Below are 27870 nucleotides of genomic sequence, written 5' to 3'. Positions count from 1 at the left end.
TTGGAACATTTATAAACGTAATTGCATATACATATTAATATTCATTTTTATAGAATTACAGGAAGTACACTTTTCACGCTGAAGGGTTCATAGAACGGCTTCATTATAACACACAAAATAAAAACCTCGATTAGACAGGTGGGCAACATAATGCAGCTACACATACATATAAAGAAAATCTCCATTCAAACGATAAATTTTTATTCACACATTTAATTTAATTTTTTGCAGAAACATAAATAGTTTTCAATTTTTGTATTATCTTCACTTATAGTGAAGTCAATATACTTAGACCGCAAACATGCATTGTTACTGAAAAAATAAAACAAGCTTAGGTTTGTCTAAAACCTTTTTTTAGTTTATAAATTATATGATAGAAAAGATATAGATTCTACACAATACACTTCGCTGACGACCAAGCCATTCTAGCTGAAGACGATAGTGATATATATTATATATGCTCAAAAAATTATAAAAAGGGGTACACAAAGTGGGGCCTTACAATTAGTATACAAAAAACCGAGTACATAGTTGTAGGATAAATTCCAGAACGCCTACAAATTGAAATGGGAACGATAAACCCAACAGAAACTTTCAAATAATTAGGAGTCCAAATAACTTCAATAGCAAGGAGTAACGACGAAATACATTCCAGGATTGACCAAGCAAGATCAGCCACCAGACAGCTAAATGGAAACAAGTCAAAATAGTCCAGAAAGCCACTGCGCATCCTCTAGGAAAAATATTCTGATTCAGATTTTTTGCACAATCTTACTCAAAAAGATCTTACCTTTTAACAAATTTGCATGTTGCCAGGACCAAAAGGTCGTCAAAAATTTTTTAAACGTTTTTTTTTCCCAATTTTTTTTTTGGATGGAAAAACGTTTTTCTAGATTTTTTGGATCATTCCCAAACACAAAAGGTCTTTAGTGACTTTTTTTTAATGACAGTTTTTGACATATAAGCGATTAAAAATTGAAAAATTGCGAAATTGGCCATTTTTATCCCTCAAAAACTAAAAATTTGAATGTTCCCAAGGTAGGTTGATATTTAAACATCGATTGATGAAATCCTGAAGAGTTTTTTGCAATACAATATTCAAAACTCCTTTGTTTTTTAATTGCTAATCAAGCGTGCGCGACACTATTTTCCACCGACAGTATGGTGCAAATGAAAGGAATAAATTCGTTATTTCGTAAACCGGCGACTTTAACCCGGCACCTGCCACGTGGCTTTGCAAGGCGCCAACTGCCACGTGGGGTGCTCACAGCACCCTTAAAATTTTTCTGTGATCTACTTGTTTAAAAAACAAAATAATGTGTTAAGTAACACAAGAATATAAAAAACATGTTTTATTAACTTATTAGCCACTGATATGTTATAAAAGTTAAAAAATAAAATGAAAAATGTGTTATAAGCAAATTAGCAAGTACCAAGCCATAATAAATGAAGTCAAGTAACATATCTAAAAAAATTAAGATTTAGTGAGTAAAGGGTCTATATTAATAATTTAAATCAGTTATTGCAATAACACAATGTAAATTTGACCTGTTTATCAAAAATACAAAAAAAATTAAAACTTAAAGTACCAGATGATGACACCCCAATTCGACTTTAGAGCTACAAGTTCAGAATGACACTAAATAACCACTTCAAACACTAGCACATCTATGCTATATAATATTATAGAAAGCTACTATGACGCACAGCCTGATTACCAAACTTGAAAGACCAAATATTTGATAAAAATGTGTTATGCGGTGCTGGTAGCACACCATGTGGCAGGTGCCGGGTTAAGGAAAAATCCCGAAACAGGTCGAATTTTATTTTTAAATTATGATATTGTGGCATATATGGTAAACTAGTGACGTCATCCATCTGGACGTGATGACGTAATCGATGATTTTTTTAGATAAGAATAGGGGTCGTGTGCTAGCTCATTTGAAAGGTTCTTCAATTCTCTATTCAGTAATAAATTATACAGGGTGTCCAAAAAAATTTTTATTAAATTAAATTATTTGACAAAAAAAGAAGTAGAAGGACACACTGTTTAAGTAATTATGTAAATATAAATATAATAAACATAATAAAAATATAAATATAAATATCAATATAAATATAAATATAAACATAAATATAAATATAAATATAAATATAAACATAAATATAAATATAAATATAAATATAAATATAAATATAAAATAAATATAAATATAAAGATAAATATATAATATAAATATAAATATAAATATAAATAAAAATATAAATATAAATATAAATATAAATATAAATATAAATATAAATATAAATATAAATATAAATATAAATATAAATATAAATATAAATATAAATATAAATATAAATATAAATATAAATATAAATATAAATATAAATATAAATATAAGATATAAATATAAATATAATATAAATATAAATATAAATAAGTAAATATAAATAAATATATAAATATAAATATAAATATAATTATAAATATAAATATAAATATAAATATAAATATAAAATATAAATATAAATATAATATAAATATAAATATAAATATAAATATAAATATAAATATAAATATAAATATAAATATAAATATAAAATATAAATATAAATATAAATATAAATATAAATATAAATATAAATATAAATATAAATATAAATATAAATATAAATATAATATAAATATAAATATAAATCAACGTAGAATGAAGTAAACACTTCTGTTGTATATAGGTATATTATAAATTTATTAAAAAATTTTAAAATTCATCCACAAGGGAGTGGTTGTACAAAACGTTTTCGGTCAAACTGACCATCCTCAGTGTAAACGTCCAGTGTACAAGTAATTGAAACTAGCCACTTGAATAGGTGTAAAACCTCAAAATAACATTATTGCTACATTATGAGCTGTATAGTAATCGACAATAAGTCGATGTCTTAAGATTAAAAATGTATCACATGTGGATGTATGTCATCCTTGCTCGGAATTAGCACAAGGTTGTGATCAGGTGAGAGGTTAACAACCAACTCTTGTTGGTTGTTAACCTCTCACCTGATCACAACCTTGTGCTAATTCCGAGCAAGGATGACATACATCCACATGTGATACATTTTTAATCTTAAGACATCGACTTATTGTCGATTACTATACAGCTCATAATGTAGCAATAATGTTATTTTGAGGTTTTACACCTATTCAAGTGGCTAGTTTCAATTACTTGTACACTGGACGTTTACACTGAGGGATGGTCAGTTTGACCGAAAACGTTTTGTACAACCACTCCCTTGTGGATGAATTTTAAAATTTTTTAATAAATTTATAATATACCTATATACAACAGAAGTGTTTACTTCATTCTACGTTGTCTTAACAAAGGTATACAGCCAACTACAGGGTTTACCCTTTTAATGTTTTATAAATATAAATATAAATATAAATATAAATATAAATATAAATATAAATATAAATATAAATATAAATATAAATATAAATATAAATATAAATATAAATATAAATATAAATATAAATATAAATATAAATATAAATATAAATATAAATATAAATATAAATATAAATAAATATAAATATAAATATAAATATAAATATAAATATAAATATAATATATAAATATAAATATAATAATAATAAAATATAAATATAATAAATGATGGTTTTGCTTGTTTTCGTTTCAGAGGGTTTCACACCAGCTAGACTGGCTCTGTTTCTACCTTTTCAGGCGTCCTCAGTAGCTTTCGTTAGTGTGCCTACCTCTGGACCGAAAAACAGCTATACCATCATTTTAAAGAGAATCTGAAAAATAATTCAAATTTCCCATCAGACGCGATACAGCGACATCTACTAACAAATGAAGAATCTCAGATGCAGAATCCACCAATTTAATAAGAATTAACATGGTAAATATTATTTTAAAACTGAGATTTTTCGTGTTGAAAGTTCTTACTGGGACATCCTTAATCTACGACTTTTTCGATTAAAAAGACAGCAGACGACAAATATAGAAAACGAAAGGGAAACGATCACATTCCGCTTTCATTCGTCTAGGAAAAACGTACAGCAGAGAAACTTTCAGTACTCAAATCCGAGTAAAGGAAATAAAAATAGTAAATGATGGTTTTGCTTGTTTTCGATTCAGAGGGTTGCACACCAGCTAGACAGGCTCTGTTTCTACCATTTCAGGCGTCCTCAGTAGCTTTCGTTAGTGTGCCTACCTCTGGACTGAAAAACACTCTACCATCATTTTAAAGGGAATCTGAAAAATAATTCAAATTTCCCTTCAGACGCGATACAGCGACATCTACTAACAAATTGAAGAATCTCAGATGCAGAATCCACCAATTTAATAAGAATTAAAATGGTAAATAGTATTTTAAAACTGAGATTTTTCGTGTTGAAAGCTCTTACTGGTACATCCTTAATCTGCGACTTTTTCAATTAATAAGACAGCAGACGACGAATATAGAAAACGAAAGGGAAACGATCACATTCCGCTTTCATTCGTCTAGGAATCATCCGTTTTTCCTAGACGAATGAAAGCGGAATGTGATCGTTTCCCTTTCGTTTTCTATATTCGTCGTCTGCTGTCTTATTAATTGAAAAAGTCGCAGATTAAGGATGTACTAGTAAGAACTTTCAACACGAAAAATCTCAGTTTTAAACTACTATTTACCATTTTAATTCTTATTAAATTGATGGATTCTGCATCTGAGATTCTTCAATTAATTATGTAAATGTTTATATTACTGAATAGAGAATTGAAGGACCTTTCAAATGAGCTACCACACGACCCCTATTTTCATTTAAAAAATCATCGATTACTTTATCACGCCCAGACGGATGACGTCACTATTATACCATATATGCAACAATACCACAACTTAATAAATAAAAGTCGACCTGTTTCGGGATTTTTCCTTAAAGTCGCCGGTTTACGAAATAATGAATTTATTCCTTTCATTTGCACCATACTGTCGGTGGAAAATAGTCTCGCGCACGCTTGATAAGCAATTAAAAAACAAAGGAGTTTTGAATATTGTATTGCAAAAAGCTCTTCGGGATTTCATCAATCGATGTTTAGAGAATATCTACCTACCTTGGCAACATTCAAATTTTCAGTTTTTCACATACTTTTTGAGGGTTAAAAATGGCCGATTTCGCAATTTTTCAATTTTTAATCGCTTATATGTCAAAAACTATCATTTTTAGAGAAAGTCACTAAAGACCTTTTCTGTTTGGAATGATCCAAAAAACCTAAAAAAACTTTTTTCCAGGCAAAAAAAAATAATTTTAGGAAAAAAACAAAAAAAAAACGTTTAAAAAATTTTTGACCACCTTTTGGTCCTGGCAACATGCAAATTTGTTAAAAGGAGTCCCTTTTGAGTAAGATTGTGCAAAAAATCCGAATCAGAATATTTTTCCTAGCGGAAGCGCAGTGGCTTTCTGGACTAAAAATTAAGGCCATGAAAATGAACTATTGGGGACCATGTTGCCGGCGCACTATACTTGATGGGGTGAGAAACAAAGATATTAGGAGAGAACTGGAAATTGATCTAGATATAATAGACACAATCGAAGTCAAAAGACAACTAGTGTGGACACCTTCAGAGAATGTCTGAAAAAACATGGCCGAAAAAAAAATAGAAAAACGGACTCCATCCACTAGAAGAAAAGATGCAATGACGGCCAGAGAATAATTAAAAACTGAAGATTGCTTCGACAGAAAACGCTGGAAATTAGGATGTGAGAAGCGGCGACAGCTGTATAGTCCAGAGAAATAAGGATTTTCTCAGGACACTCAAAGATCCAGGTAGCTGACTACTTTTTTAGTTATTGTAGACCTATAGGAAGAAAACCTACCTGTTTCGTTTCCTGCCTAGAGTTCGTGTCCGTTTTTTAATTATTAACAATTTAGTGCAAAAAACGCGACTTTTCCGATTTTTTGCACCCAATTAAAAAGCTAAATAGTGGATATAAAATTTCAAAATTTGATTTTTTAGAACATTGAAATAGCTTCAAAATTCCAATTATTGATTGTTAAAAGTAAATTTGTTGCTTAGAAAATTGCAAAATTAATGAAAATCGATATTTGTTAATAACTTTTACCAAATTTAACATAAAATTTTAGGGTTTAACCCAAAGTTGTGTATTTTGGTACTTAACAATTACTTAAAATTTGAGACCGATCCATTAATTAGTTTAAAAGTTATTCTATTTGTTTATCCCAGAGACCTTAACTTTGCAATAACATAAAACAGAAAATAATGAACATAGGACAATTCTGAGTAGGCCAAATGAAAGGAGAAGACTAATAGTATCAAAGTGTATTAAAAAAAATAATTAATATACCTCGTCAATAATCCTAATGCCAAATTTTTTAAATTTTTTAGTTTATAAACATTTAGAATAACTTAAAAAATATTATCCGTAGAAACTATTTTTTTATATATTTGTAAAGCTGGTATATTAACACGAATTTTCAAATAAAAAATTTAGCCCGGGTTCTTTTGGCACAAAGTTAGCCATGTGTTTTTTTTTAAATCACAGCTAATTTGTTTATAATAATTAAGGACCCTCATTGATACCATTTTTAAGAAATGGATTTGTATTTTTTTTTAAAAAAATTTCACAAACATTGTACCTTTACAGTACCCTCTACGATTTCTCAAAAATGTGATTCAAACGGTTTCTAAGGGAACCTACAAATCCACCGAGTTAAAACACCTAAAAAGCAATTTCAAACTAATACAAATTTCTGTATCTCCGGATTAACTCAATGGATCTTAATCTTTCTTGTTTGATTGTATGTAATTTCTACGTAAAATAGAAATATGAAATTTTTTTATTTTATTAATTAATAAACAGTCTAATTTGTTTAAACAAATCTTGAAAAGTCTATTTTTTAAAAAATCTATTTTTTAATCATAGTATCATTAATGATCATAGAAAAAGTTAAAGTACATTTTAATAAATAAATAATTTTTATTAGTTAATTATTTACTAAAGATAATTATTTATTTATTGCAGTATACCTTAACTTTTTCTATGAATAATAATTATAGTATGATTCAAAACCTGGATTTTTGGGAAACAATTATTTTTTTAAAAATTGTTTAAACAAATTAAAACAACTTAATTAATAAATGTCTAAATAAATTGCATATTTGTAATGTAATGAAAAATAATATAAAATTAAAAAAAAAAAGATCAAAATATATTCACTAGATCCCGAGATATAGAATATGATAGTAGTTTTAAGTTGCGTTTTTTAGTTTTTGAACTCGTGCATTTGTCGGCTCCCAGCTCCTCCTTCACTTACCACAAGCATTCAGCCAGCAATTAAGTTGCAATTTTATAAATTCGTGTAAAATACGAGCTATTCGAATATGTAAAATAATTTCTTCTACGTACAATATTTTTAAAGTTATTATGCTAAATACTTATAAGCTACAAAATTTCAAAAATTTGGCATTAGAATTTTTGACTATAATAGATAATTTTTTTATCTTTTTTTAGTATATTTTAATAGTATCACTTTTCTACTTTCATTAGGCATACACAGAATTGCCCCGTCTTAATTATTTTCTGTCTTACGTTATTGCAAAATAAAGGTGTCTGGGATAAACAAATAATAAAATAAGTTTTAAACTAATTAATGGATCGGTCTCAAATTTTTAGGGTTTGTTAAGTACCCCAATACTCACCCCCTTTGGGTGAAATAATAAAGTTCTAAGGTAATTTTTGTAAAAGTTATTAACAAATAACGATTTTCACTTATCTTGCAGTTTGTGTAGCTACAAATTAACTTTTTAACTTTTAAAAATCGGCATTTTGAAGGTTTTTAATGTTCTATGAAAATTAAATTTTGTAATTGTATGTCAGCTATTAAGCTTTTGAATGGAATGCAAAAAAATAGAAAAAATCGCGATTTTTGTACTAAATTGTTAATAATTAAAAAACGGACGCGAACTCCAGGCAGGAAACAGGTAGGTTTTCTTCCTGTAAGTAGGTCTACAATAACTAAAAAGTAGTCAGCTACCTGGATCTTTGACCCGAACATGGTCTATTTCTAGCTTATTTCCCTGGAGTAGTGAAAGACTGGTTTATTAAATGTTATAATATAATTAATTATATGATAATGTAAAAAGTTTATTAAATCGATTATGCTGAAATTGTGTGTAGTGTTGGAAAAGCATTGATGTTTGATACTTTTTTAATGGTTTGTGCTAATTTTAAAATAGTAATGTGTATTTTTTCAATTTGCAATATATTCTCTATTATCAGAAATTTAATTTCAAAACTTCTTTAGCTTAATCATTTAAGAGCAAACAGTAGCGATCAACATGTAGCAACAAACGCGTTCCAAGATTGCGGCTCTAATTTTGAAAATTTTGTTGAGATATTTGGCACACATATTCGTAATATAATAAAGAATTGCGGTACAGAGCCCAATTTCAGAAATATTTTAGTATGTGGAAATTACTCTACAACTAAATAAGATATTGAAAAAACGAGCCTATACCGCCGTTAGGAAAGACAAAAAATACACTTTTTTCAAATAAACTTTTTTATCCCGTCCCTAGATTTTGTGTCACATTGGAACTACTAAAAATCGATTTTTTTATAACAAGAAATCGAACGTCACTGACTTGGCAACATTTCGCGCCTATGTGTATAAAAATTATTTTATCTACTCTATCTCATATTATGTATAAGTTTTTAGTTTATGAAAACTGTCATTATAGATAGCAGTGCGTGAAGGATTTAAAGTGTGCGTGAAGTAACAATGTATTTTAAAAGAGGTTTACTTTTTCGCACTGTTTTTGGCAATCTTTCATATAATCAAATATCCTTAAATTTCGCGTTGTCATGGTGATGATATAATGAGCAATAAATTACAACAAAATTTTGACAGCTTTGTGATTTGAAAGGAGTTAGAATTTTTAAATGTCAAAGTTCTAAAAATTGTAGAATAGAAATGAATTCCAGTGACGAAGAGTTACAGTTTTTTATTTGTAGATAAAATATTGTATGAAACTGTGCGTGAAGTACTTTTTGCGAACTTACGCGACGTGTAGCACTCGCACCGCTGTCGCTCGTGCTCTAAATATTGCGTGCGTTCGCAAAAAGCATACTTCACGAACTGTTTCATAAATAACTAGTTTTTGATAGTATAAACGTCACTGTCAGTGTCGAATTACCGACGCACTGTTGCCTCACTATTGAAAGTTCGCAGAACTTTCGCAATCTTGGACCGCGTTTGTTGCTACCTGTTGATCGCTACTGTGTGCTCTTAAGGGCAGTAATCATTCAAGGGAGGAAAAGGTATTTTACTCCCATGTTATACATATGATTTTTCCACCTTCCTCAAATAACAAGTAATTTTTTCATTTTTAAATAATTTATTTATATAACTAACAAAATTTATTAGAGAACTAAAACTAACAAGTAGGTAGATTATAACTGTCAACTGTCAAATATTATAAGTCAAATTAATAATGTAAACATTTTTAAATCAAATATCAATTTACTGTTACCATTCTGCAAAATACGGGGTGTTCTATAAATAAACGTTAAAATGTATAAATACTTACTTAATAGATAATAGAATATTGTATGGGGCGTCAATAAGTTATTTCATCAATGACGTAGCATGACTTTTACTCCCTAGAGAGGAAAAGTACGACTTTGCTCCCTACAATCAGGTCAGGAAAAGTATACTTTCGGTAGAGGTAGGTGGGAAAACAATTTTCTAATATTTTCCACAAATTGTTTAATAAAAAATTTAGCCCATGTGGAATTTTAAAGCAATTAAAGCAAAAACTGGATCATAATATACGATTTATCCAATCCAAAACAGATACCGCCTGATCTAATAGCTTTGTGAATAAAATTTCTATATTTAACATAATCTTTAAATAAACTATTCCTAAAGTAAATATCTCAAAGTGGACTGAAAGGCTAGGATAAGCTCCTAAATATAGTAACACACTTTTTCGGTATATATGCAAAATTATACACCTTATATAAAATTCCCATGCAGCACAGGAAAACCCGAGAAAAACAACAAAAATATAAAGACCTTAGAAGAGAAGAGAAGTGCATTCATAGAAGAAAAAAGAGAACTTATGAAAATAGAATACTAGAAGAACTTGAGGCATTAAAACAGGAAAATCAAACAAGAAAATTCTATAAAACTCTGAATAATGCAAGAAAGGAATTCAAACCAAGGCTAAGACTATGTAAAGATAAGGAGGGGCACATACTCAATACAAAAGAAGAAATATTGAAAAGGTGGGTGGAACACTATAAAGAACTACTTACCATCGAAGTAGAAGATCCAAATCAACCGAACCCAAGAGCAACCAACAATACACCATTAGAGCCTCCATCAATTCAAGAAGTACGGGATGTAATAAAACACCTAAGAAATAATAAATCTCCAGGAAGTGATGGTATATCCGCGGAACTTATTAAATATGGAGGTGCTACCCTGACTAATCATATATAAAATAATACTAAGAGCCTGGAATGAGGAACAAATCCCGGAAGAGTGGTGTCTTGGAATCGTTTGCCCGCTACACAAAAAGGGTGATCAATTGGAATGTAGAAACTATAGGGGAATAACCCTCCTTAATACAGCTTACAAAATATTTTCGAGCGTCTTATATGGTCGCCTAAGTGCATATTCAGAGGAGCTTCTTGGAGAATATCAAAGTGGTTTTAGGCCTGGTCGATCAACAACAGACCAGATCTTTGTGCTAAGACAAATACTGGAAAAAACCAATGAATTCAATATCGACACATACCATCTTTTCGTAGATTTTAAATCGGCCTATGATAGTGTCCTAAGAAATAAATTGTATGAAGCCATGGATGAATTCCACATCCCTGACAAACTGATAAGATTGGTTAAGGCTACAATGCGTAAAGTCGTTTGCAAAGTCGAAATACAGGGCGAACAATCACAGGCGTTTGAAACGAATATTGGGCTGCGACAGGGAGATGCGCTGGCGTGTCTCCTCTTCAACATAGCTCTGGAAAAGGCGGTCAGAGATGCCCGAATAGACAACAGAGGAAATATTTTTAATAAATCATCCCAAATTTTGGCATATGCCGATGACGTGGACCTAGTTGCCCGCACAACACGCAAACTAGAAGAAATGTATACCACCTTCTCAAATGCCGCAAAAAATATGGGCCTGACAGTAAACGAGGAGAAAACTAAGATGGTGACATCAACACCCAACAATAGAGCCAGAAACATCGGTCACCAATTCTCTGTTGATAACTCTACCTTTGAAGTGGTGGACAAATTCACATACTTAGGCTCCCTGATCACCAATGAAAACGTCATGACAGAAGAAATCAAGCGAAGGATAATACTAGCGAACAAATGCTATTTTGGACTGAGTAGACATATGAGAAGCAGAAACTTAAGCCAAAAAACAAAAATAACCATATACAAAACCCTTATACAACCAGTGTTGACATATGGATCGGAGACATGGACCATCTCCAAGGCAGATGAAAACCTTCTGATTATATTTGAACGAAGGATCCTGAGAGGCATATTCGGTGGCATCTGTGAAAATGGTATTTGGAGGAGGAGGTACAACTACGAGGTATACCACAGATATAAACATATATTTGGTGGAAAAGACGTAGTCTCTCTTATAAGAATAGGACGACTAAGATATCCAGGACATCTAGCAAGATCACAGCATAACAACCCTCCTAGAAGAACACTTATGTCACAACCTGTGGGAAGTAGAAATAGGGGTAGGCCAAAACTTAGATGGAAAGATGGTGTAGATGAGGATGGGAGAAAAATAGGCGCAGCAAACTGGCAACGGTTGGCAATGGATAGAACTGACTGGCGTAATAGACTTGGGAAGGTCGAGGCTCTTTCATAGGGCTGTAGCACCATTGATGATGATGATATAAAATTCAACATAGGTACTTATAGTTATAAAACTTAACATACCCTAATTTACACTGATACATTTGATTACATATTCTTGTGTGAATGAAATATTTGCTGTGTATGTGTCAGCATCGTAATACATATTCAATCCGGAGTTACAATACAGGTTAAATGGGTTACATAAATCGCAGTGATTAAAATTTTGTACCAAACAAAAATATATAGTGCAGTCACTGAAGATCGATATGAGCTACATATATTATCTACGATTTCGGTGAATCTCCATCCATTTTCATAAAAATTGGTGAGTAGTTAAAGCATACCTAAAGGAATAAAGGTGACATGATGCCATCTTGCGCTTTTACCCTGGGGCAACCCAGGTAACGCAGGTGACGCAACCCATTCTCGTGAGTGAAAGTTATTTAAAGATAACTCCATAAATAAGCAAAATTTATTATAAAGTCGATAGTCGCGAGTGAGATTCTATCTCACAATACGAATTTAAAACAAATTTTTATTTTGTACTATTTTTATCTCCTTTTTATATTGAAAATATACATTTCTAACAATTTTATTAAAAAAACCTGTGTTAACGGCCACCTGCCAACATCGGCCACCTGTCCTAACGGCCAGTTTACAAATTTCCCAAACCAATTATATGTAGACTACAAAAACTGGCAATACCGTCCACCTTTCTATATCGGCCAATAGATCTTTCATTTTTAGTGGCCATTACTGACAAATTTTACTGTACATATTACGAAAAAGGATGAAATGTGAGATACTATCTAACGGCGCGACTACTCGCGGGTTAAAGCTAATTGGCTCTCCCCAAAGCCATAAATTCCACAAAAAGAAGAACAAGAAAAAAAATTCCTACGCACTACTACACCCTTCCTCGAGACACTTACGAAATTTTTTCAAAATTGCAAAATTTTTGATCAAGTTATCGCGAAAAAGGTTAAATTTGAGATTCTATCTCACCGCGCGACTACTCGCGGGTTAAAAGAAATCAATACTTCTTGTGTTATTAACGATTAAATAACATTTTAATTTTTCTTGAAAAAAAATGCGTGTTTTAAAGCGGTTTTTCATAAATATAGTCCGTCCGCTATAACTTTTCCCATGCGGTACGATTCATTTTCAATCAAAGTAAGTCAAAACATAAATTGAAACGAACGTCGATGTGTATATATACATTTTGTATACTGTGTACTATATACTACACACATCGGCGTACGTTTCACTTTCTGTTTTGACTTAATTTGATTAAAAATGAATCGTACCGCATGGGAAAAGTTATAGCGGACTGACTATAACTCACAAATATATAGATTTTACACAAAAGTTATGATTACCAAAATTAATGATAATAAAAACTAAATAAATTCCTTACTGGAAAAACCTTTTGTTATTAATTCAAATTGAGTTATATATTATTAAATGCATGGGTAGGGAAGCCCAAGTGGGGATTTTTGCAGTTACTCGAGCGCGTCAGATGATCACATGGGGAGAAACCCTGTGCCCTGTAAATGTTCCTCTACCATATATTGGCTCTTAATACAGAGGAGTTCGTTAAGGCGGGGGGCCGAAAAAAAATATATCCTTAGAAAAACTCGAAATAGTCAGATTAAGATAAGGTCAGTTATGTATATGCAAACCAGTGTATATTTAAAAATCTGACGATTTGAGCGGGGCATAAGAAAATGGGGAAGTCACAAAGTTTCACAAGAAAAAAGCGAATATTTCGCGAAATGAACGACAGATCGAAAACCTAAATGCTCAATATTTTTCAAAAATCTATCGAAAAATAATAAACACGACCCCTCACGGAGAGGGGTGGATGGTAAATTTAAAATTTTAAACACGAACCCCGCGATATTTCACAGAATAAATATCAGATCGAAAAACTGAAAAATACATGTATTTAATATTTTTGAAAAATCTATCGAACGGCACCAAACACGACCCCCACGGAGGTGGGGTGGGGGGTTACTTTAAATCTTAAATAGGAGCTTCCATTTTTTATTCCAGATTTGGATTCCTTACGTAAAAATAAGTAACTTTTATTCGAGACATTTTTTCGAATTATGGATAGATGGCCCTAGAATAAAAAAATCGATTGTTGGAAATGGAAAATTAAATTAAAATATGGAAAGTTCCATTAAAATCGAAAACTTAACTTTTTTTTGTTTTAGGACCTAATCTTCACAACCCAATAAGACCCCATAACGCTCGAGTAACTGCACATTTAGCATACTTTTCTCCCCTACTACATATTCTTTTCGGCGACTACTCAAATCTAATAGTGCAGTCAGTGAGGGTATTTGGCTCCGAATTCCATCCTACTGCATCAATTTACATGATATTTTCACTGTAAGTAGGGAATAGCACAACAAACAAAGTTAACCCTATATCCTATAGCGTTTTTTATCTTAGTGGGTGAAAACCAAACCCTCTTCCAGTGAAAAAATTGTTGGTCAAAATATCCATGGAAGTGGATAGAAAACCTAATTCTCAGTAAAAATTGCTCCAAATTTTTTTTTGAAAACTTTTTCTTTTTTCAGTTATTCGTGGCTGAAAATTTGTCCTTTTTTTATTGAAAAATGACGCCTTCTCGGACGGTTTTTTGCGAATACCTTAAAAATGCATCTAACCAAAAAAAAAACTATATAAAACATTTTTGTAGCTTATGAAAAATCAAAGAGATTCAATTCTTTATAAATCTTCTTCTTCTTTACGTGCCATCTCCGCACGGAGGTTGCCAATCATCACGGCTATTCTGATCTTAGATGCTGCTGCTCTGAATAGTTCGGTTGATGTGCATCCGTACCATTCTCTCAAGTTACGCTACCATGAGATTCTTCTCCTGCCTACAACACTTCTCTTGTCCTGGATTTTCCCTTGTATGATTAATTTGAAGTATGTTGTATAATAATGTAAATCTTCTAGTTATAATACAAGAAGAAATATGGTAGGTGCAAAAATATTTTTTTTATCTGTAATATGTATTATTTAGTACGATAACGATAATAATAGATCGGTACGATAAAGTTCTCGGGCGGTCGTTCCCTACAGCGTTTTTCATAAAGTATTCAGTAAACAATTTAGCCCAACTTTTAAAATATCTTCGGCTCAGTGGTAAGAGTGCCTATCTTTGGAGTCAAAGTTCATGAGTTCAAATCTCACGACCTCACCTGGGTTGAGAATTTTTCATTTATTAAAAATTAATGGGCGAAAATAGTTTCTATCTTTGTGGGATCGGTACTCACCGGAGGGACCGCAGACGTTTGGATATAATTAGCGTCTCTTAACAAAGACAATAACGTCGACTTTACTAAGTAACAAGACACTTACTAAACACACATACTACACATTATACTAGGTACCTGATTGAAGAAATCCAATGTACCATGGCAATGGCCATTAGTTGTCGAGCCAGGACACGAACGTCTACAGACGTTTAATTTCCATTGATTTAATGTTACACAACGTCTATAGACGTTGCATTTTTCCCTATTCTACTTAACAAAATACAGATAGCGCCACAACACTTGCTTATACATTTGACGCACTGTCCGTCAACGTGTTAAGCTAAATAAAAAAGACAATAATAGTAAAAACAGGTATTTAAAAAAATACGCTTAGCAACGGATGTTTAATTAAAATTAAAAAATAAATCACTTAAACAGCCTTAAACAATTTTACCAAATTCGTAATAATTGTGGTAATAATTAGAACCTTATAATTCTTTAGTGACTGGTAATACTATTAACCCGCGAGTAGTCGCGCGGTCAGATAGAATCTCAATTTTTATCCTTTTTCGCGATAACTTGATGAAAAATTTTGCAATTTTGAAAAAATTTCGTAAGTGCCTCGAGGAAAGGTGTAGTAATGCGTAAGAATTTTTTTTTCTTCTTCTTTTTGTGGAATTTATGGCTTTGGGGAGAGCCAATTAGCTTTAACCCGCGAGTAGTCGCGCCGTTAGATAGAATCTCACCTTTCATTCTTTTTTCGTAATACAGTAAAATCTGTCAGTAACGGCCACTAAAAATGAAAGAACTATTGACCGATATAGAAAGGTGGCCGCTATTGCCAGTTTTTGTAGTCTACATATAATTGGTTTGGGAAATTTTTAAACTGGCTGTTAGGACAGGTGGCCGATGTTGGCAGGTGGCCGGTAACACAGGTTTTTTAAATAAAATTGTTAGAAATATATATTTTTAATATAAAAAGTAGATAAAAATAGTACAAAATAAAAATTTGTTTTAAATTCGTATTTTGAGATAGAATCTCACACGCGACTATCGACGTTACAGAAGTGAGCGCGACTACTCCCGGGTTAAGTAATGATTACCACCATGCGCCAATGATCCACCATAGGAATGACTTGACAGTAGTGACCCATGATGACTATCATAGGTACGCCAGTGATCCACCATAAGCACTATTTCCTAAAATCGAAGACGAATTTAGGCAGACACTGGCAACTTTGAGTCATAATACCTTAAACTTTTGCTCTTGGATAGGATAAACCTTTTTCGCACCCACTGCAATAACTACAGTTGGAACTTTTGATTATGCATAGTTATTAGCTAATACTTGAGATTCTATGGTCCTTTTCAGAGGCATTTTTCAGTGCGTCAGAAGTGACAGAAAAAAAGGTAAGTCAGTGGTTTATTTTATTTTTTTTTTTATTTAGCGTATGGCTTAAGTATATCACAGAATATATTTAGATTTATGCATTATACAATGCATCACAAACAGATGTCCAATTTTTTTATATATTCGATTGACCCTTCGGTTGCCATTACAAAGTCTATAGGGTCGCCTGTGTATGCTCTGCGTGGGCAGTCCTGAACAATGTGACTGATCGTCTGTCTTGCAGCGCCGCAGTCACAAGAAGGCGAGGGGAGTTTACCCCATCTGTGGAGGGAGTCGGCGCATCTTCCACAGTTTGTTCGAATTCGATTAAGGGCTGCCCAAATCTTACGGGGACGTTCAAATTCGCCAGGTTTCCCTATGATGTCCGGTAGACTATGGTAATGCGGATCTGTCCTACTTTCCCAATCTTCTCTCCATCGGTTATTTAAGTCAAAGTTGGATTGCTGCAGCGCTTGAGCAGATTGTCGAGGGGGTAACCTGGATCGGAGACGGTTTCCAAGAATATCGGGGATGTCGTTGTGGACTAGAAGCTGGCGACTGTCCATTATTTTGTTATATTCTTTAACCAATGCATGTTCGCGGCGTAGGTTGGGTGGTGCTATATTACTAAGGGTAGGTAGCCACATTGTAGGGGTGGGCTTAATTGTGCCTGTTATCATACGCATAGTACGGTTTAGTTGGGTGTCGACCAGGTGGGTATGCCTGGTATTTATCCACACTGGAGCACAGTATTCTGCCACCGGATATATCAGGCCAAGAGCAGAGGATCTTAATGTTGATGCTGTGGACCCCCATGTAGTGCCGCAGAGTTTCTGTATTATATTGTTGCGTGTTTTCAATTTTGCTGCTGTTTTCGTCAGGTGTTCTCTGAATGTGAGCGTTCTGTCTAGAGTAACCTCAAGGTATTTCGGGTATTTATTGTGTTTTAACAGCTTGTTATTAAAATACACTCGCAATTCTCTGTTTGCCAACTTGTTGTTTAGATGAAAAGCTGATACTTCAGTTTTTGTAGTACTTGGCTGTAGTCTCCATTTCTTAAGGTATTCGCTGAGGATGGATAAGTCATTCGTGAGAGTGATTTCTGTAGTTTCTAAAGATTGGTGGCTTGTTGCAAGGGTCCAGTCGTCAGCATATCCAAACTTCCGAGATTCGGTTTCAGGCATGTCAGCAATATAGAGGCTGAAAAGTAAAGGGGCAAGGACAGAACCCTGTGGAAGACCATTGTTAAGTTTCATCTGTCTACTCGTCTCCTTTCCCATTATAACCTGGAAGGCTGTGTTGGTCAGCATGTTGTCAATGAGGTTAATTATCTTTCTGCAGGGGATAATGCGGGCCAGTTTATATATTAATCCCTGTCTCCAAACAGTATCATATGCTGCTGTTAGATCTATGAATACTGTTGCTGTCTTTTGTTTCTTTTGAAAACTAGCTTCTATAAAAGTTGTTAATGACAGCACTTGGTCCGTACAGCTTCGATGAGGGCGGAAACCAGCTTGTTCAATGGGGACATTTTCTAGTATCCTGTGACTAATTCTGTTGAGGAGAAGCTTTTCTAATAGTTTATATACCATGCTGAGTAGAGCTATGGGGCAGTAGTTTTCTGGCTTATCGTTTGATTTGCCCGGTTTCGGAATTGCAATTATCTTTGTTCGCTTAAGTGAGAAAGGAATGTTACCTGACTGAAGTATATCATTAAAGAACATTGCAAGCCACTGTTTCGTGTATGCACCACTGTGTATCAAGAACTCTGGATGGATACCATCAAAGCCAGGTGCTTTACCTGATTTCATTTCTTTCAGCGCATGTGTGATTTCAGAAATAAGTATTCTTGCTGAATATTCGGAGTTCGTTCTGTTCATTTGTTTTAATGCCCTTAAGTCTCTTTTCACGTTGGTAGTATGTGTTCGATCTCGTGGAGCTCTGGATAGAGATACTATATGGGAGGCAACCTTGTTAGGAGACATTTTAGACTCTCTAGATTCCAGCTGGTTAGCTCCTCCAATTTTCCGCAACAAGGACCATGCCTGCCGGCTTGATATTTTGAAGTCAAGGTTTTCGACAGTCTTTATCCATTTTTGGCGTCTAGCTGTATCGATGTTGTGTAAAAGCTCATCGGCTATTTCTCGGTCACCACTTTCGAGAAACTTCGTGTATAAGTCTTCACATGTTTCAGTCCATCCAGGCACATATTCTTTGCGATACCCCCTAGGGATGGTTTTCTTGGCAGTGCTTATTACTGCGCCCACAAACCTCTCATAATGTTTGCTGGTTGGAGGGACCCAGCTCAAGGTCCGGTCTAGTTGTTCAGAGAACTTCTTCCAGTTTGCTTTTCTAAGATTCCACCTGGGTCGAGGATATGATCTAATAATTGGAATTGATATTCCGCTGGTGATAAGCACCGGACGATGTTGAGTATGTGGGAAGTCTGCAAGGACACTTCTCGCAGTTGTTAGTGGTCTGTCATTGGTATCTTTTGAGACAAAACATAGGTCTGGGTTATATTCTTTTCTCCATGCAGCTGATTTAAATATTCCTCTGTCTTTGGCATCAAAAACTAAATATGTGTTTTGGTCTTCGGACCATTCTACTAGTGCCTCCCCATTTTCATCATTCGTGGTGTACTTCCACATTTCGTGGTGGCTGTTGAAGTCGCCGATGTATATAGTAGGATGTAGATGAGTCTTTAGCACTTCTGGGTTCCATGTAGTGGCTGGAGGTTTGTATATGTTAGCTACGGTAATATCTCCAATCTTGGTGACTACTTCATGTATATTATTTTCATTGGAAGCAGAAAGTAGGAAACCATTTTCTATATTGCAGCGAATGTAGGTTGCGACGCCGTAATGTTTATCATAGGTGGCTCCCAGTAAATCGTAGCCAGGTATCTTTCCCCTTAAATCAAGCTGGACTTTGTCTTCAGTATGGGTCTCTTGTATGGCAACCAGGTCAATGTCGTTATCGTGTAGGATTTTTTGCAACACTTGGACCAAAGTCCGTGGTAATACACGTTTATAACATGACATTTTAGTTAAATCTGACAGTTGTCAGAATCGTAATCAGCCAAATATGAAAAGGGTATTGCAGCATTTTACGCATAAACGCTTTTATTTACAATTTGGTATAAAAACTAATCAATTATTTTTATTGCATTTGTAAAATGATATTTTCTTTGATTTGTATATTATAGTCTTATAAACTGTACAGAGTATAGTCGTATATATATATATATGAAATTCGTAAATCATTTTTTGTTCGATTATAGCGCCATCTATCAACAGCTAGGATAAATGTTATAAATGACTGTAATCTCGGACGTACGTTTTTATCTGTCACTTCCAACTTAATGCGTTAGAAAGAAATCGAAAAACTGTGACACACTGAAAGGTGCCTCTGAGAAAGAGATTATCTCGGCTAAGGCTCGTGTAGCAAGTGGTATTATTGGTCTGTGACGATGTACGTAGGTTTGATCAACTACTGTGTTTGAAATTCTTTGATGACATAGCAGCAGATAAATATGATAAAAAGTGGTGTAAAATTGATAAATGTTGTTTGAATATACAAAATCATAAAGGAGCTATGGATAAAATAACTAATAGAAGACAATTAAAGGAAGAACTTATTTTCCCGTTACACAAAAAGAGCGATAAAATAGAATGCAGTAATTATAGAAGAGCAGCGTTACTAAATACCGTGTATAAAATACAGTAAAACCTCGATTTAACGGACTAATTGGGGGGACAGGATGTCCGTTAAAGCCGAAAGTCCGTTATATAAAATGAGGTTTAAAACCAATGATTTTTTGAAAATATGTACTTATCTAGATATACAGTGTACAAATCTGTACGTTAAAAAAGGAATCTAGTTTTATTTGCTACTTTTTTACTTTTCTACCTCATCAAAAAGTTTTCTGAAATATACTCATTTGGTTGACAAAATTATTCACTGATCCATGGGTTGAATAAGCGATGTATTTTTGGCAGAATTATACAATTAAAGTTGCCTTCTTCTGAATGACGAATATTTTCAGGGGGATAAGCAGGAGTGTGGTCTAAAATGAATAAACATTTCACCTCTTTCGGTGGCATTTCCAGTTTCTTCTCTTGAAATTTTCTCACTGCAAGTACAAATTCTTTAAAATCCAATTTTTGAAAATATCTGTGGTGAATCATGCCTTATTAATAGAGCTATAATATGAAACGGGCAGATGATGCATTATATCTTTGACAATTCTAGGTTTAAGAGATTTGTCAACAATTATAGCAGTCAATCCATGCGATCTATCGGGATCAGCATAAAGCAGTGCCAAGATCCTGTCATTGCTGATTTTTCTTTCAGAATTCGATTTTTCATATTTTTTTTCCATTAATTTTTTTTACATTTGATCGGATTTTTTGTCCGTTATATCCGAAGTCCGTTTTACTGTACTATCAAAATTCATAAAATATAAAATTGAAAAAGAAGTTGAAAATATTTTATAATGGGTGGATATAAGTGCTGATTTTTTTGTAAGCATTTATAAACAATCAGAATTACACATGCTATGAACTAATGTGATAAAAGGTACAATAACTTATACAGTCGGAAAAATGAAAGAATACCCATGAACGATCATATCAAGCACATATTTTGGATTTGCTGCCTTTTTCTATAAATAAAAAACGAGAGAGATAGATTATTAAGTGTTGTCTACTAAGCAAAAACGTTATCCAAGACATACGCCGTTACATATTATTTATAATTGACAGAGTGAGACGGCGATACAATTATTGTTCAACGTAGTTATATTAATTTAGTAGAAAATTTAAACTCACACTTGTCTATTTCTGTACTTCTAATGTCATTCTTAGAAAAACATTCAACATCAGTAGAGATAATGATTGTATAAACTGCTATTCGAGTAGTCGTGCTGGCCAACTATAATCTGACAGATTCAATTTCTGTCACTTTGACAGTGAAATTGGGTTAGGTTCGGTAGAATTCATAAATTTTAATAATCAGTCGTATTTACTTGAATAAACTCAGTTATTTTAAAATATATTTTCATATTATATTGTATTTTTGGTTTGGTAAATATTTATTTCATTAAAATAAGTCAATAAAATTGTAAGTAATCATCTGTAAATATGGTTAACTTCTGTCTATAAGTTTGCCAAACGTGTATATATTACTCTGACTTTTCAATCACAGTGTATAAAATTACAGATTAGTATATTTTTACGAATGTACATTTATTTGCAGATAATGTCTGGAAAATTATCTGGATACCAAAATGATCTGAATTCATGAAGTTTACTTTCATTTAAGTCACTTAGGGCCGGTTGTTCGAACGCTAATCAACAATGATCACTATCAAATATTTAATTACTGTCACCAACTGTTAATGTCAACTTTGATTGGGTTGCTGAAAACATAATTGATTATAATTATGAGATTAGTTAATCAATTAACATAACAATTATTAACATAATTGATTAAATTGATTAACAAATTTCATAATTGTAATCCATAATTATGTTTTCAGCAACCCAAAAAAAGTTTACATTGACAGTTGGTGACAGTAATTAAATATTTGATAATGATCATTTTTTTATTAGCGTTCGAACAACCGGCCCTTAATGCAGCTGACATAAACGACATTTTTTAAATTCCTGTTACTATTTACGTCCGGCAACTTTAACATGGAGAAATTCATAATACCATATTTGCTTACTCATACTCATTATTTTTGTATTATTAGTCTATATCAAATAATTAATTACGTTAGTAAAAGTAACATTAATTACCAATAAATACATAGGTATTATCAGAAAAAGAATAACATCACAAAAAATTTTTGACACATTTAGCGAAAAATCGTACGGTGGGGTAGTAGTCACATCCGTTTTTTTACAGTATTAACTTAGTTTAGAGTGGCTAAAGGTTCTAAACCAAGGCCAGAATAAAAAAAAAACTTAGTTTAGACGTTGTTTTGACTAGAAATTTTTGATTTGATTCGTATGCATATCATCGATGACGTATGGGTATTATTTCATTTTTCCTACTGTATAAACTATAATATTGTACACTAATATGGCGTTATGAGGTACATCACCCAGCGGTTTCACGTCAGTTTCAGCGAAGATCTATGAGCCATAATCGGACCGCATTATGTAATAACGGAATAACCGCCAAAAGTCCAAAATCGAGATAATAGTGCCATCTTGCAGCTAGGGTGCAAATCTATGTATAAAAATATGTTTTTTGTAAAAAAAATTTAAAAAAAGCTGTTTTTAAATGCCTGTATTAAGCGACATTTTTTATTTTATTAAAAAAAATCTCACACTAGGATTTGTAATATCGAACTAAACGCCAATAATGGTACATAATCCATTGTCATAAACAAAAATCCGCATCTTTGTAAGTGTAATAACGAATCAAGCGCCACGAATAGTCGGTTCATTCTTTATTACAAAACATAACATATTTACTAACGTTTAAGATATCGAATTAAAAGACATCCTTTGTCAGGTAACATCAGATTAAGCGCCAAATATGTCTCTTAATCCGGTATTCGGATCTTAACTCATGCATATCTTAAAAAATCATTAACGAATTAAGCGACATTTGATCGAATAACTTTTAAAATATAAATTATTTTTAAAAAATTTTAAACACATGTAAAAGTCTATTTACATTTGCATTAATATATTAAATATTAAACATGTCAGTACTATATTTTAGAAATAGTACCAAAAACAAATTTAAAATCTTTAAACCGATTTATCTCAAAACTACATTTTGGCGCTTAATCCGCTATTACATAACGCGGTCATTAGCAATCTTCTCTTGTTTAGTGGCTGCAGCAGTGGTAATATTAATTGGTTGGGGTGGCCTTCCAATTTCTCATGGAGTCTGTTGGCTCTTTCTTGAATGACTCTGCTGACTGACGGGATATTTAGGTGTCTATGAAGTGTTTGGTTGGAAATGAACCACCGGGCATTCGCGATGGTGCGTAGAATTTTTGATTGAGTTCTTTGGATTCTTTTTTATTTTGATTTGTTGGCACAACTTCATATTCAGATTCCGTACGTTCATATAGGTTTGATGACCGTTTTATAAATGAACAGTTTGTGCTCTATTAAGAGTCGAGATTTGTCGACCTATAAGCCAATTAATTTATTTTACTCCCCACTCAATTTGTTTCTTCCTCTTTAAAATGTGTTGGAAAATCACAATGGAAGAAAGTTATGAATATGACTTACCAACTATAGTGCTATTCAACGACAACCAGGACGCATACGAAAGATATTAGAAGAAACCGTCGAAGTTAGCAGAAAGTTACGCATCATGATACATCTTACTTTAGAGAATACAGAAAACACAGGCAAAATAAATAATTGATCATCAGACAAATTTATAGTAAATGAGGGATTAAAGAAAGGTGATGGATCCTTTGTCATCTTTACTCTTCAACTTATGCCTAGAAAAAATAATGTGAGAAGCGAAAAACAATAGAGAAGCTATAGCAAAAACGATACAAAATTTTGGCATTTGCAATTGAATGAATAAATAAAGAAAATACATGAACAAAAGTTTAAAGTAGAAGTAGAACAAAGAAGATCTTCCAAGTTCAAAATTGTAAAAAGTTTGACGTACCATATCACGTAAACCGAAAATTAAAGAAAAAATACAAGTTAAAATAGTGGCAGGCAATAAAAGTGCACATGCGCTTAAAGGCATGTTGAAAAGCAAGTTTTCATAAAAAAGGCATAAATACACTTACACACAATAACTATACAACCAATAATAACAGTGACACATGGACAATGACAAAAAATGAAAAAAATTACTGGAGATCTGGCAAAGGAAAATCCTGAGGAAGATCTATGAAGGAATAATAAAGGACAGTTTATGGATAAGGAGATCAAATGATTGATTAGGGGAATTATAGAACCAACCTAATTAAACAAGAGTGATAAAGGCACAGCTACTTAGATGGCGAGGTCACCTAGAAATGATGCCGAAAACGAGGACTCCATAAAGTGTATTAATCTACACTATAGCCTTAAAAAAGAGAAAAGAAACACCGAAAAATACATGGAACTCGAAAAAAATATTCAAAGAACGGGAGTAGAAGACTCTCAGTACATGAAGAAAATTGAAAAAAAAAAACTGTTTAAGCCGTTGTCCCCTAAGGCCTTTAGTGCTATTTTATTATATATAATGTGGCTTCAAGGCATTTCTGCCGTCCTTAGCCAAAACCCCGTATCTGCATAGAGATCACATTTGAGTAAAATCGGTTTTTGTTTAAATGTCTAGCCGTTGAAAACTATTTAGATTTTTTTTGTTTCCTACTTTATATACATCGACACCCCCATCGAACAAGGTTGTAACTCAAGTTACATCTATTTTCAGATTTCAACACAGGCGAATTCAGCAAAAAATTGCGCACACGTCAATATAAACGACATAGTTTAATTCTCAATAGTTTGGCTAATACTCCATTGAAAAAAGTTGTATTTTAACTTACGTGTGCCATTTTAGCGTGAAAAAGGCACTGGATACTCCCTATGTTAAATATTTACTTTCTTTATACTTGACGATTAACAAGGTTGTTAAATGAGTTACAACTTTGTTGCACGTATGTTTAATTTATTAAGTACTTAAACATATTATGGTGTATCTCATAAGTCAATTTATCGAAATGAAAATAAAAGAAGGATTTAAAGAATTTTTTCCATTTTGATAGTTGCGGTGGACAAAATAAATATAGAATAGTTTTTGCTACATACTTCTATATAGTGAAACAGTGTAATATTAACATTACACATGTATTTTTCGAAATAGCACATTCACAAAATGAGGGTGATTAAATGCATGCCGTTATAGAAAAACGGAAAAAAACATTAAGTCGTATATGCTTCAGACCAATGGATAACCATGATAGGATCTGCCAAAGCATCAGGCAAGCCTAAATCCGTAACTGAATTAAATCAGAACCAAATTCTAAATTTTAACCTACTTAAGGACACACATGTTAATTTTGAAGTAGATATTAATAGTAAAAGACTGAAGTATTCAAGTAAAATGGTCTAGAATAAAATATTTACAGATACGCAATAAAAATGCGAAAAATTTGAGATATTGTATACCATGAATTTTTCGTAGTGATAGAATATTATTGTTATTGTAAAATTTATAATTTCCAATTAAAATTGTGAAAACTATTAGTTGATATTTTGTTTAAATATCCCTTAAAAACTCATTTTCTCCTAGCTATACTGCAAATAATTCAAACATACAACCTTTTAATAGTTAAACGCGAAAAATAATTAACACAGAGAGTGTGAAATGGTCGTTAGGCGACTTACAACCTTTTTCTACGAATACTCATATTTAATCTCAAGGTTGTATCTCAATCAAACTCAAGATTTTCAATAGTTATTAAAATTACAAAACATACATCTCACAGTAATCCCTTATTATGATATAAATATCATATCACATCAGTGTAAAAGAGTCTAATCATTTCGCTACAAATTTTTAAGAAGTCATGTTTTCGTTTTTTGCCTCTCCTTTAAAATCGCTCAAACTGAGTTACAAACTTGCTCAAAGGGGGTGTCGACATAATAAATATCATAGAATTCATAGTTATACGTAAGATTGGCAAAATATATCTTATTTACTCTAAAAACGTATGTTACTGCGTTCTTTCTAAGTATAATTTACATAAATTAACTTTTTCCTGCTTAGGAAGAATGCAGTACTGCGTTTGTGCTAAGCATTTTCTTATTTTATAAAACAGTAGACTCCCTCTATAATAAACACGGTTATTAGGAGGTTTCGCTTATAACGAGGTACACTAGATGTCCCATGAAATTCCTATTGAACTGAACACCTCTATAACGAGGCATATTTGGATATAACGAGGAAAAATGAAATCGTAAAATATGTATCTTTATTATTCTTTATCTATTTTGAGCGCTGTAATGACTATAAGTAAATATCCCAACTACCTGTATACATAAATCCCCAACATCTGTGAGGTTATCGAGGGTAGTGCTGTAATAAAATCCACCTCCTAACTATAATAAACTTCTTCCTGTTCTGTTTATCTATTGACCGATAATGAATTTGTAAAAAAATTATAATTTATGATGGCGAAGCCTTATTGTCGAAGAAGCAATAAATGTTTAGCATCTTATATTGCTCCGAATGGTTTCACTATAGAAGGTTAATATTTTGGAAAACTATATATTTATGTATGCACAATATTATTGTTGTCTGATATAACGAGATCCGCGTATAACCAGGTAGTTAGTGTGCCATTTCAGTTCTCGTTATAGAAAGAGTCCATAGAAAAAGGAGAATAAAAAACATTTTTTATAAAAGTGTGTCATGAAAATGGACAAAAAAAGTGCTGGAAATAATTTTGGAATTAATAAGTGGCCTTTCTTGCATTTTAAAATTAAAAACATTCCAGAAACGATTAACATTTACGATTAACATTTACGATTAAGTTTATTTTTAATTATTAATTATGAGGCATTGATTTAACTATGTAATTTTATAACACATTTTTTATTTGGAAATTCTACGACCTACGGCGACCAAAATACTTCGTACCAAAATTCGTATTTCGAACAAACTTTATAAAATTTGCGCTGTTTAAAAATGTCTGATGTAACGTAATAGTAGAATCTCGCATTAACAACAATATACATACACATAGGAAACTCCGCTATACCTCAGGAAACTCCACATTTATTGGAAGTATTTGTCTCACTTAGTAGTACCGGATTGTTTTTAGAACCACACATTATTTCTTGAACACCAAGAACTCAAACATATTTATGTGTTTAGATTTTCTGCTAATAAAGAAATAGCCTTCTGCAGTATTAACTTTGTTCTATTTGACATATTTAAAAAACTATATCAAACAACCGTTCTCGTTGAAAAATGGCAACAAACTAACCTTATTAAAAATTTAACACATGCTGTAAAAATCTGTCAAATGCTTAAGCAGAACGCCGCATCTAGTGCCTGCTTAGGATAAACGCGGCAAGTGACATTTAAATACGGCGTTTTGTCTGAGTATTTTTCAGATGACGCATTTATTCTAAGTATCCATGAACATTTTTGCAGATACGGCATAAAATGCGTTGTGTTTAATGTATTTTGGCTTAACTTACGTCATTTTCAGTAAGGCAATAAAATAGGTATGCACATTTCGGTTAGAAAAATGTATAAATCTAATTTTTTCAGATTTTTGCAAATA

At 32.3% G+C, this 27870-nt stretch overlaps 1 protein-coding gene across 15 annotated transcripts in view; it reads left to right on the top strand.

Moving 5' to 3' along the window:
- Nucleotides 1-27870, top strand: part of LOC114337883 (prominin-1) — a 940102-nt gene that overhangs the window by 817580 nt on the left and 94652 nt on the right. The window lies entirely within an intron of this gene.

Source organism: Diabrotica virgifera, chromosome 8 (assembly GCF_917563875.1).
Source record: "Diabrotica virgifera virgifera chromosome 8, PGI_DIABVI_V3a".
NCBI lineage: Eukaryota > Metazoa > Arthropoda > Insecta > Coleoptera > Chrysomelidae > Diabrotica > Diabrotica virgifera.
This window is presented reverse-complemented; position numbering and strand designations above follow the sequence as displayed.